This window comes from Tuber melanosporum (genome assembly GCF_000151645.1).
Source record: "Tuber melanosporum whole genome shotgun sequence assembly, scaffold_139, strain Mel28".
NCBI classification, from domain to species: Eukaryota; Fungi; Ascomycota; class Pezizomycetes; order Pezizales; family Tuberaceae; genus Tuber; species Tuber melanosporum.
In genome coordinates, this window is record NW_003298796.1 from 136,685 (window position 1) to 146,390 (window position 9,706).

The window sequence follows — 9,706 nt, forward strand, 5'->3', positions numbered from 1 at the left end:
AACTGTTTAAACAAACAAAACCTAATAATCATCAAAAGCGGATTCTGAGAAACTCATGGCTTCAGTTTCTGCAAGAAATTCCTCATCATAAGTATCACACCAGGGGCAAGAGGAAACTCTAAGGAAACACTTAGACTCGAAGAAATCTAAATCACAGTAGTCACGAATACCAGATTCGTGCTGTACATCAACCCAAGCATGATCACAATCTGGACAGTAGTCAATCCAGAGTATTTCGAAGTAGTCTTCAAGTTGGATAGCATCGCGGTTCCACAACAGTCCAACAACCTGTTGTCGCTGCCTCACATTGAGCTCCACATAGTTTGATATCGTTATGGTATTCGGATGGTGATTGGTGACTAGATAAGGTTGTCGAGGGCCTGCTCCATAGCTTGATTCTCCTCATCGCTGCTTTCAATCTCTGACTCAAAGTGTGGTGCCCAAAATCCATCTCTAGCTTCGAGTCTTGCATGCCATCGCTCAGTTTCTGGCATTGTAGGTGTCCAGCACATGGTGATATAATTGATTGTTGGGGGGAGGGATTCGTTTGGCATGTTGTCTGTGGACCATTCGTTCACCATATCATAGCGTGCTGTAGTCCCTCTAGTGGTTCACAACTATTTTCGCACGTCGGATATCCTTTCCACTTGACTAGGAACTGATCGTTTCCATGCCAAAGGCTGTGCTCTCGGATTTCTTCAACTTCCCATTCATCTTTCTTTTCAATGATGATAGGTGCGGGTCAAGACTGGGTTCTTCGGGGGAACTTGGAGTCGTCATTTGGGTGGAACCGTTTGACCGCAGAGGCGTCAAAGACTGCAGTATTGCGGCGGTACATGCGTCCATCCATCTCGATAGTGTAGTTCTCTGTATGCTCGTCAAAGGATATGAGTTTGAAGGGTCCACGCCATCGGGGTTGCAGTTTCTTGCTGCGTCCAACATTGGTAATGAACATGTTACCATGTACCATGAGCATGTCTCCTGGTGAGATCGGGATATGTTTACGTCGTGGTTTCTCGGCAGTAGTGGTGCTTCGGAATCGGGCAGCTTTAACAGCTTGGAAGGCATCGTTCCGAATTGCTTGGTGGCGGTTTGGGTGGTTGTCAGAGGCAGGGACTGAGGAGTTCTTGAATAGTGTTGTAGGTAGGAGGGCGTATTGACGGCCAAAGACTGCCTTGTATGGTGACATTCCCAAGGTATCTGAAAATCCGGCATTGATATATGCAGCGAGCTCAAGAAGGGCTGGTTCCCAGTTGGTTTGTCGTTCATTTATCATGTTCCTAATTCTGGTCTTAACTTCGCGGATTTTTCGTTCTGCCTGGCCATTAGTCTCATGGTGTCCAGGGGTAGCCACAATGTGGTTTATTCCGAGGGAGGTTAAGGTTTGCTTCCAGAATCTGGCAGTAAAATGGGGATCAGCGTCACTGACAATAGAAAAGGGGTACCCATGGGGGGTAAACAGGTATCGTTGGAGGTTATTCCAGGTGTCTTTGGAGGTATTGGTAACTTTCATTGGAAGGAGCCAGGTATATCCAGAAAGTCGGTCCACAGCTACCAAGATGGTGTTAAATCCAGCGGATTTGTTGAATGGTCCTGCGAAATCGATGGCATACGATTCGAATATTTCACATGGTAGTGGGAGGGTCTGTGCTTTCCCTTCAGGTAGTTGTGTTCGCTCCTTATTTGCCTGGCAGAGTTCACATTGTTTGACAAAATCGCGGAAGTCCTTTCGCATTTCAGGCCAGTAAACATATTCTGAGGCATATTGAAGGTTGCGGTCGGCACTATGGTGTCCCTTGTTGTGAATCTCGGATATGACATATTCTCTAATAGTCATTCCATTGAACATATGACCTTTTGGTATGTATAGGCAATGTTCACCATAACGTGTGCTGGTAAAGACCATTCCATTAGATATGTTGTAGGGGACGAGGTCTTCATGCCTGGAGCTATCCATGGCTTTGAAGTAAATTGGGTCATGGCGATACCCTGCTATCATTTGGCTTCGGAATGAGGAGGTTAATTCTTCTGTGGTTGATCTAACATCTCGTTCATCCTCGATTAGGGATCCTCTTCTTGGTTCGATAGGGGCTTCCTCTTCCTCAAAGGTTTTGTAGAGTTGACGCCGATGCTCGGCAATAGTAGGGGGTATGACCGAGACAATAGTTTCATTGTTGTATACTTGTAAGGGTCCACCATATAGTGGTCGTCAATCGATTATGGGAGGAGAGGATGGCGGGGCTGACTGTGGGGGTTGTAAATACGACATTGCATCCACGTAGGCTGCTGCTTGTTCGAGTTCTTCAAGACCTTGGTATCACGTTGGAGCAGGGTTAAGGACATGAGGGTGTTGGGTTGGCTCATTTCCATCGATCATCTCTTCTTCTCCTTCTGCGGTATCGAAGCTGGTGTCTTTGGAATCATCAGCAGGCATATAGTATGGTCGCTGGTATCCGTTGCCGAACTTGATCTCAGTTTGGTGAAAAGGGCAGGTGTCGTGATAACAGTGGGACCAGTGGATTCTGCTTTGTTCAAGTTCGTGAGGAGGTGTGCTGCGGAGCGTGCAATTGTCTTTCCATTCTTCATCAACGTTCTTTCCTCGTTCTGTTCCGGCAGCACTGTACATGGTGTAAGAGAAAGGATAAGAGGGAGCGGCAGAGCTGGCGGTAGCCATTGATGGTTCTTGTTCATAGGAGGTGTCGTCAGGGCTGTCCTCGCTTTGTCTTGTGTGGTCGTGGACAAGGGGAGGGTTTGCAAGGTCTTGATTCTCGTATAGGCGGGAGAGAGCATCTGCTAAATAGTTTGTTCTTCCACGGGTATAGATGATTTTTGCATCGTATTTGCTGATCTCGCCTATCCATCTTGTTCTTCTGCTTCCTGGTATCTTTTCTGTTTTAAGATTAGTGAGAGGTTGGTGGTCGGTAACAATAGTGAAGGTATTGCCGATCAGGATGTGATTGAAAGCGGCGAGATCATCAATCACAGCTAGGGCTTCCTTGTCTGTTGTTCCATAGTTCATCTGTGAGTTAGTGAACTTTCTGCTGTGTAATGCTGCCGGCCTTGCCGTTTCATGGGAGGCCCCTTGCCCAACCCATGCTCCAACTCCAACATCCGATGCATCAGTAATCAACCATATCGGTTCTGGTTTACTATAGTCGATAGGTTGAATAACGTTGGCGTTTTTGATCAAACCCTTGATGTTGGTAAAGGGTTGGTCATGAGTGTGGGTCCAGGCAAATTCTGCGTTGCCGGTAAGGTCTGTGAGCGGCGCTGTCACAGTGGCGTGGTGTGGGAGGAACTGGGAAAAGTAGTTGACTAGTCCTAGGAATCGCATGTGTTCTTTTTGATTCTGGGGTGTTGACCATTCCGTTAAATAGGCTATTTTTCCTGGGGCTGCATGTATTCCTTCATCATCTATAACATGTCCTAGGATATCGAGTTTATCGGCAAACAGGATTGATTTGTTTCTGCTAGCGTAAAATTTCGCTTCCATAAGTTTGGTACAAACCAAACCTATATGGTAGGCGTGTTCTGTTACGGTGTTCAAGAAGATGAGAATATCATGAATGTAGACCCAAACAAAATGGTGGAGGTATTCGCTTAGGAGGTTTTCCATAATTCGCATAAAGGTGGCGGGCGCATTCATATCACCTTGTAACATAACTCGGCTAATGAAACTTACGAAGGGTGTTTTGAAACTGATGTAGCGTTCGCTTTCTGTGTCTAACCTTGTTTGGAAGTAGGCATCGCTTAGGTCAATCGTACTTCGGAATCTAGCCCGTCCAACTGCATTTAGGATCTGGGTTTGGTTTGGGATAGCGGAGCTGTCCATAACCGTGTTTTCATTCCGTAGTTTGAGATCAACCAAGGGGCGGATTCTTTTGCCATCTGCTTTGGGTTGAACAAATATAGGAGCGGCACCTGGGGCTTCTGCCCGGTAGATGACTCCTCTTCTTTGTTGTTGGTTGATACAATCACAAGGTGGGCTTTTGTATGTGTCAGGAATAGAGTAGGTGTGTTTGTTCTTGAGATTGGAGGGGTCTCGGAGGCGGATGTGGTGATTCACCTCTCTCATAGGTGGTAGTTCTTCGGGTATATGATCAGGGAAAACATCAGAATACTCATCCAATAGTCGTAGGGCAGTTGTTTCACAGACTGCGGCTCGGTATTCTCCGCTTGTTGGCTTGTATGAGACTTTGACCTTCTGATCTGGGAAATCGATAGTTGATTCCCCACAGCTGATTATAGCTTTGTGACGATTCAGGAATGGCATGCCTATTAGGGCATCGTATTTGGCTAACTTTCCAACCAGCATTTCTTGTGGGGGTAGGACTACAGAACCAAGTCGAATTGTTGCACTACAGGTTTTATGGCTGGTGGATCGTGATCCTTTTACTGCCATATTGACTGGTATGGGTTGGTTAAGGTCTCGGGTAGGGAGTCCATGGACAGAGACAAAGGCATTACTGATCATATCTCTTCCGATTGCACCAGTGTCGAATAGAACTCGAGCCTTTTTGCCATTGATCAGGATAGTGCCTTCTAGAGCAGTGTGTTTTTTGAATATAGCCGGAGGTCGAACACTGTTGCATTCCACATCGATGTATCCAATGTGAATCACTTCATATTCACTGGATGGAGCGTAATCGCTTTCAATATGGTTCGCCGATGCCTCTTTTTTTATAGCCTTTCCTTTTCCTTTCTTCGTAGGACAGTTCTTTGCCATGTGCCCTGTTTTTCGACATTCAAAGCATTCTCCCTTTTGCCGTCTCGATTCTTGGGAGGATTTTGTTTTCTTCTTGAAAACTCGTGGGGTATCGTCTTCAGAGTTGCTGGAGGCTTTGTGTCGTGGCTGGCTGTTCCTATTAGAAGATGTCTGTGTTTTGTAGGCCTTAGTCTCATGGAGAATGGCGTCCTTTCGTTCTGCTCTAGCAATTATTACTGTAATATCATCGCCGCCTTCCTCGAGTGGTTCTACCTCTCGCCGGAGGGTAGGGTGCATAGTGTCGTAGAATCGTCGCTTCAGGATGTATTTAGAGATACTTCCTCTCTCTATTCGGTCCTTATATATTATTAGGTCAGTAGCCACATCGGTGATTTGCTTGACATGTGTTCCGTTAACTTGCCGGAGCTGGTTGAATTTATAGTATCGGAGGTCGTTAGTTATAGAGGATTGGAATCGTCCTTTCAAGTAATCGAGAACTGTAGATTCTCTTAATCTTACATTCCCGCCGAAGTCCTTATAGCATTGGTGGTATGCGTCGGTTGCCTTTCCTTCACAGAATGATCCAATGATAAGTCAGGTTGTAGGGTCTTCCACATCTTTTCCTTGTAAGAGTAGGAAGTGTGAGAGTTCTGTGGCCCATCGTTCAAAAGCTTCAGGTTTGAGGTCGTTCCCTTCACCTGTGAACTTCGCTGGGAGGTGAAGTTTAAACTTAGGGGGTTCAAATGCTGCAGGTGCCTCCTCTTCTTCAGGCCTTGCCTGAGATTTCCCTCCTCCAGAAGGCCCTCCTCCTGTGCTAGCCATATCTGAATCGCTACTAGATTCGGGGTCGTTTGGAGGTTCAAAGGAAGGCTTCTTTGCTCGAGTAGAAGGGAATTCTCCTGGAGGTTGTGTATCTTCCGTGTTTGCAGGATCGCCGGGCTCTTTAGCAGAGCGCCGGGGCTGTTTCTTCCTTGTACGGTCTTGCCGTGGGATTTGCTTCCCACTCCTTGTCGTCAAAGACTCTATCTTGGGTTTGAGATGAAGCCGAATGTACTGTAGTTCTGCCGCTTCTCTCCGCTAGCATTCTGAGGTGGATATCGATAGGTTGATCAGGCCTAAATGCGGGACAGGTTCTTAACCACTTGCTGAGGTTAAAAAAATGTAACGTGTTCGCAAGGTGCTAATCACTTTATCGGTAATAGATACGATAGTTGGCAGGTGGCCTGCTCTTCCAGAGAGGATGCGAGAGCTGAGAACTAAAGGAGGCTTCGAGAGTGTACTGGGGAATAAAGAAGTAACTGTTCAACCAAGTATATTGAAATACTATCTGTCGAAGTCTGCCTCTTCTATCATAGAAACAGGCAGTCTTTAAATACACAAATCTGTTCATGTCTAGCATGAATGAAACTAATCAAAGGTATCAATCAATACACTTTGGTAAACTCCTTAAGTATCAAAGCGATACTTAAAACAAAACCAAGTATCAAAGCGATACTTAAAACGAAACATAAAGCAAAACCAATAACCGAGTACCCGTATCGGTTACAATGAGCCTATCACCTGGTGGGATAGGGATATGTTTGTGTCATCACTTCTGAGCAGTAGTGGTGCTTCGGAATTAGGAAGCTTTAACAACTTGGCAGGCATCGTTCCGAATTGCTTGAAGGCGGTTTAAGTGGTCATCAGAGGCAGGGATTGAGGAGTTCTTGAATAGAGCTGTAGGTAGGAGAAGGTATTGACCGCCGAAGATTGCCTTGTATGGGAACATTCCCAAGGTGTCTGAAAATCCGACATTCATATATGTGGCCAGTTCAACAAGGGCTGGTTCCCAGTTGGTCTGTCGTTCATTCATCATATTACTGATTCAGGTCTTAACTTCGCGGATTTTTCGTTCTGCTTGGCCATTAGTCTCATAGTTTCCAGGGGCAGCTATAATGTGGTTTATTCCGAGGGTGGTCAAGGTTTGCTTCCAGAATCTGGCGGTGAAATGGTGATCAGCATCACTGACAATAGATAAGGGGTACCCATGAGGGGTAAATAGGTCTGCTTGGAGGTTATTCCAGGTGTCTTGTGAGGAATCGGTAATCTTCATTAGTAAGAGCCATCTGTATCTTGAAAACCGATTCACAGCTACCAAGATGGTGTCATATCCTGCAGATTTGTTAAATGGTCCAGCGAAATCGATGGCATTGGATTTGAAGATTTCACATGGTAGTTGGAGGGTCTGCACTTTTCCTTGAGGTAGTTGCGTTCGCTCCATATTTGCCTGGCAAAGTTCACATTGTTTGACGATATCGTGGTAGTCCTTTCGCATTTCACGACAGTAAACATATTCTGAGGCATATTCGAGGTTGCAGTCCGTACTGCGGTGTCCTTTGTTGTGGATTTCGGCAATGACATATTCCCTAATAGCCATTTCATTGAACATATGGCCCTTCCGGATGTATAGGCAATGATTACCATAATGGGTGCTGGTATAGACCATTCCGTTGTATATGTTGTAGGGGGTGAGGTCTCCATGTCTGGAGCTATCGAAAGCTTTGAAGTAGATTGGCTCATGGTGATATCCTGCTATCATTTGGCTTCGGAAAGAGGAGGTTAGTTCTTCTGTGGTTGATCTAACATCTCATTCATCCTCAATGAGAGATCCTCTTGTCGGTTCGATACACGTTTCCTCTTCTTCTTCATAGGTTTCATAGAATTGTCTGCGATGCTCTCGAATCGTGGGAGGCATAACAGAAAAAATTGTTTCATTGTTGTAAGCTCGTATGGGTCCATGGTAGAGTGGTCGTGAATCAATTGTGGGAGGAGAGGATGGCGGTGCTGACTGCGGGGGGTGTAGGTCGGAGATTACATCCACTTGGGCTGCAGCCTTTTCGAGTTCTTCAAGACCTTGGTATCGTGTAGGGATAGGGTTAACAGTAAGGGGAGGTTGGGCCGCTTCATCTTCATCGATTATCTCTTTTGCTGTAGTGTTGAAGCTGGTGTTTTTTCAATCGTCAGCAGATATATGGTATGATCGCTAGTATCTGTTGCCGAATTTAATCTCAGTTTGGTGAAAAGGGCAGTTATCGAAGTAGCAGTGGAACCAGTGGAGTCTGCTTTGTTCAAGCTGGTGAGAAGGTGTGCAGTGGACGGTGTAATTGTCTTTCCACTGGTCATTAATGTCCTTTCCCCGTTCAGTTCCTGCAGCTCTGTACATGGTATAAGAGAAAGGATTGGAGGGAGCGGCAGAGCTGGCAATAGCCATCAATGGTTCTTTTTCATACGAGGTGTCGTCAGGGCTGTCTTCGCTTTGTCTTGTATGGTCATGAACAAGGGGTGAGTTTGTGAGTTCTTGGTTCTTATATAGGCGGGAGAGAGCATCAGCTAAATAGTTCCATCGTCCAGGGGTATATATAATTGTTGCATCGTATTTGCTGATTTCTCCTCTCCATCGTGTTCTTCTCCTTCCAGGAACCTTTTCCATTTTAAGGTTAGTATGGGGCTGATGGTCTTTGACAATGGTGAAGGTATTGCTCATCAGAATGTGGTTGAATGAGGCAAGGGCATCAATCACAGCAAGGGCTTCCTTGTCCATCATTCCGTAATTCATCTGTAAACTAGTAAACTTTCTGCGGTGTACTGCTGCTGGTCTTGCCATTTCATGGGAGGCTCTTTGTCCAACCCATGCTCCAAATCCAACATCCAATATATTAGTAATCAGCCATATCAGTTCTGGTTTGCTGTAGTCGATAGGTTGGATAACATTGGCGTTTTTAATCAATTGATTGATGTTGGTAAAGACTTTGTTATGAGTGTGGGTCCAGACAAATTCTGCATTGCCGGTAAGGTGTGTGAGTGGTGCTGTCACAGTAGTGTGGTGTGGTAGGAACTGGGAAATATAGTTGACTAGTCCTAGGAACCGCATAAGTTCCTTCTGATTCTGGGGTGTTGTCCATTCCATTAAACAGGATATTTTTCCAGGGGCTGCATGTATTCCCTTGTCATCTATAATATGTCCTAGGATATCGAGCTTGTCAGTAAGTAGGATTGATTTGTTTCTGCTAGCGTAGAACCTAGCTTCCCTTAGTTTGGTACAAACCAAACCTATATGGTAGGCGTGTTCTGTTTTGGTATTCGACAAGGTGAGAATATCATTAATGTAGACCCAAAGAAAATGGCAGAGGTATTTGCTTAGAAGGTTTTCCATAATTCACATGAAGGTGGCGGGCGCATTCATAGCACCTTGCAACATAACTTGGCTAATGAAATGTCCGAAGGGTATTTTGAAACTGTTATAATGTTCGGATTCTGGATCTAGCCTTGTTTGGAAGTAGGCATCGCTTACATCAATCTTGCTTCGGAATCTAGCGCGTCCAACTGCATTCAAGATCTGTGTTTGATTTGGGATAGCGGAGCTGTCCATAACCGTATTTTCATTTCATAGTTTGAGGTCAACCAAGTGGCGGATTCTTTTGCCATCTGCTTTGGGTGGGACAAATATAGGAGCGGCACCTGGGGCTTCTGCTCGGTAGATGACTCCTCTTCTTTGTTGTTGGTTGATTCAGTCACATAGTGGGCTTTTGTATGCATCAGGGATAGAGTAGGTGGGTTGGTTCTTAAGATTGGAGCGGTCTCTGAGATGGATGTGGTGGTTCACCTCTCTCATAGGTGGTAGTTCTTCGCGTATATGATAAGGAAAAACATCACAGTATTTATAACGTGTTCGCAAGGTGCTAATCAAATTGTCGGTAATGAATACGATAGTTGGTAGGTGGCCTGCTCTTCCGGAGAGGAGGCTAGAGCTGAGAACTAAAGCAGGCTTTGAGGGTGTACTGAGGAACAAAGAAGTAACTGTTCAATCAAGTATATTGAAATACTGTCTGTCAAAGTCTGCCTTTTCTATTGTAGAAACAGGTGGTCTTTAAATACACAAATTTGTTTATGTCTAGCATGAACGAAACTAATCAAAAGTATCAATCGATACTCTTTGGTAAAACTAATTAAGTATCAAAGTGA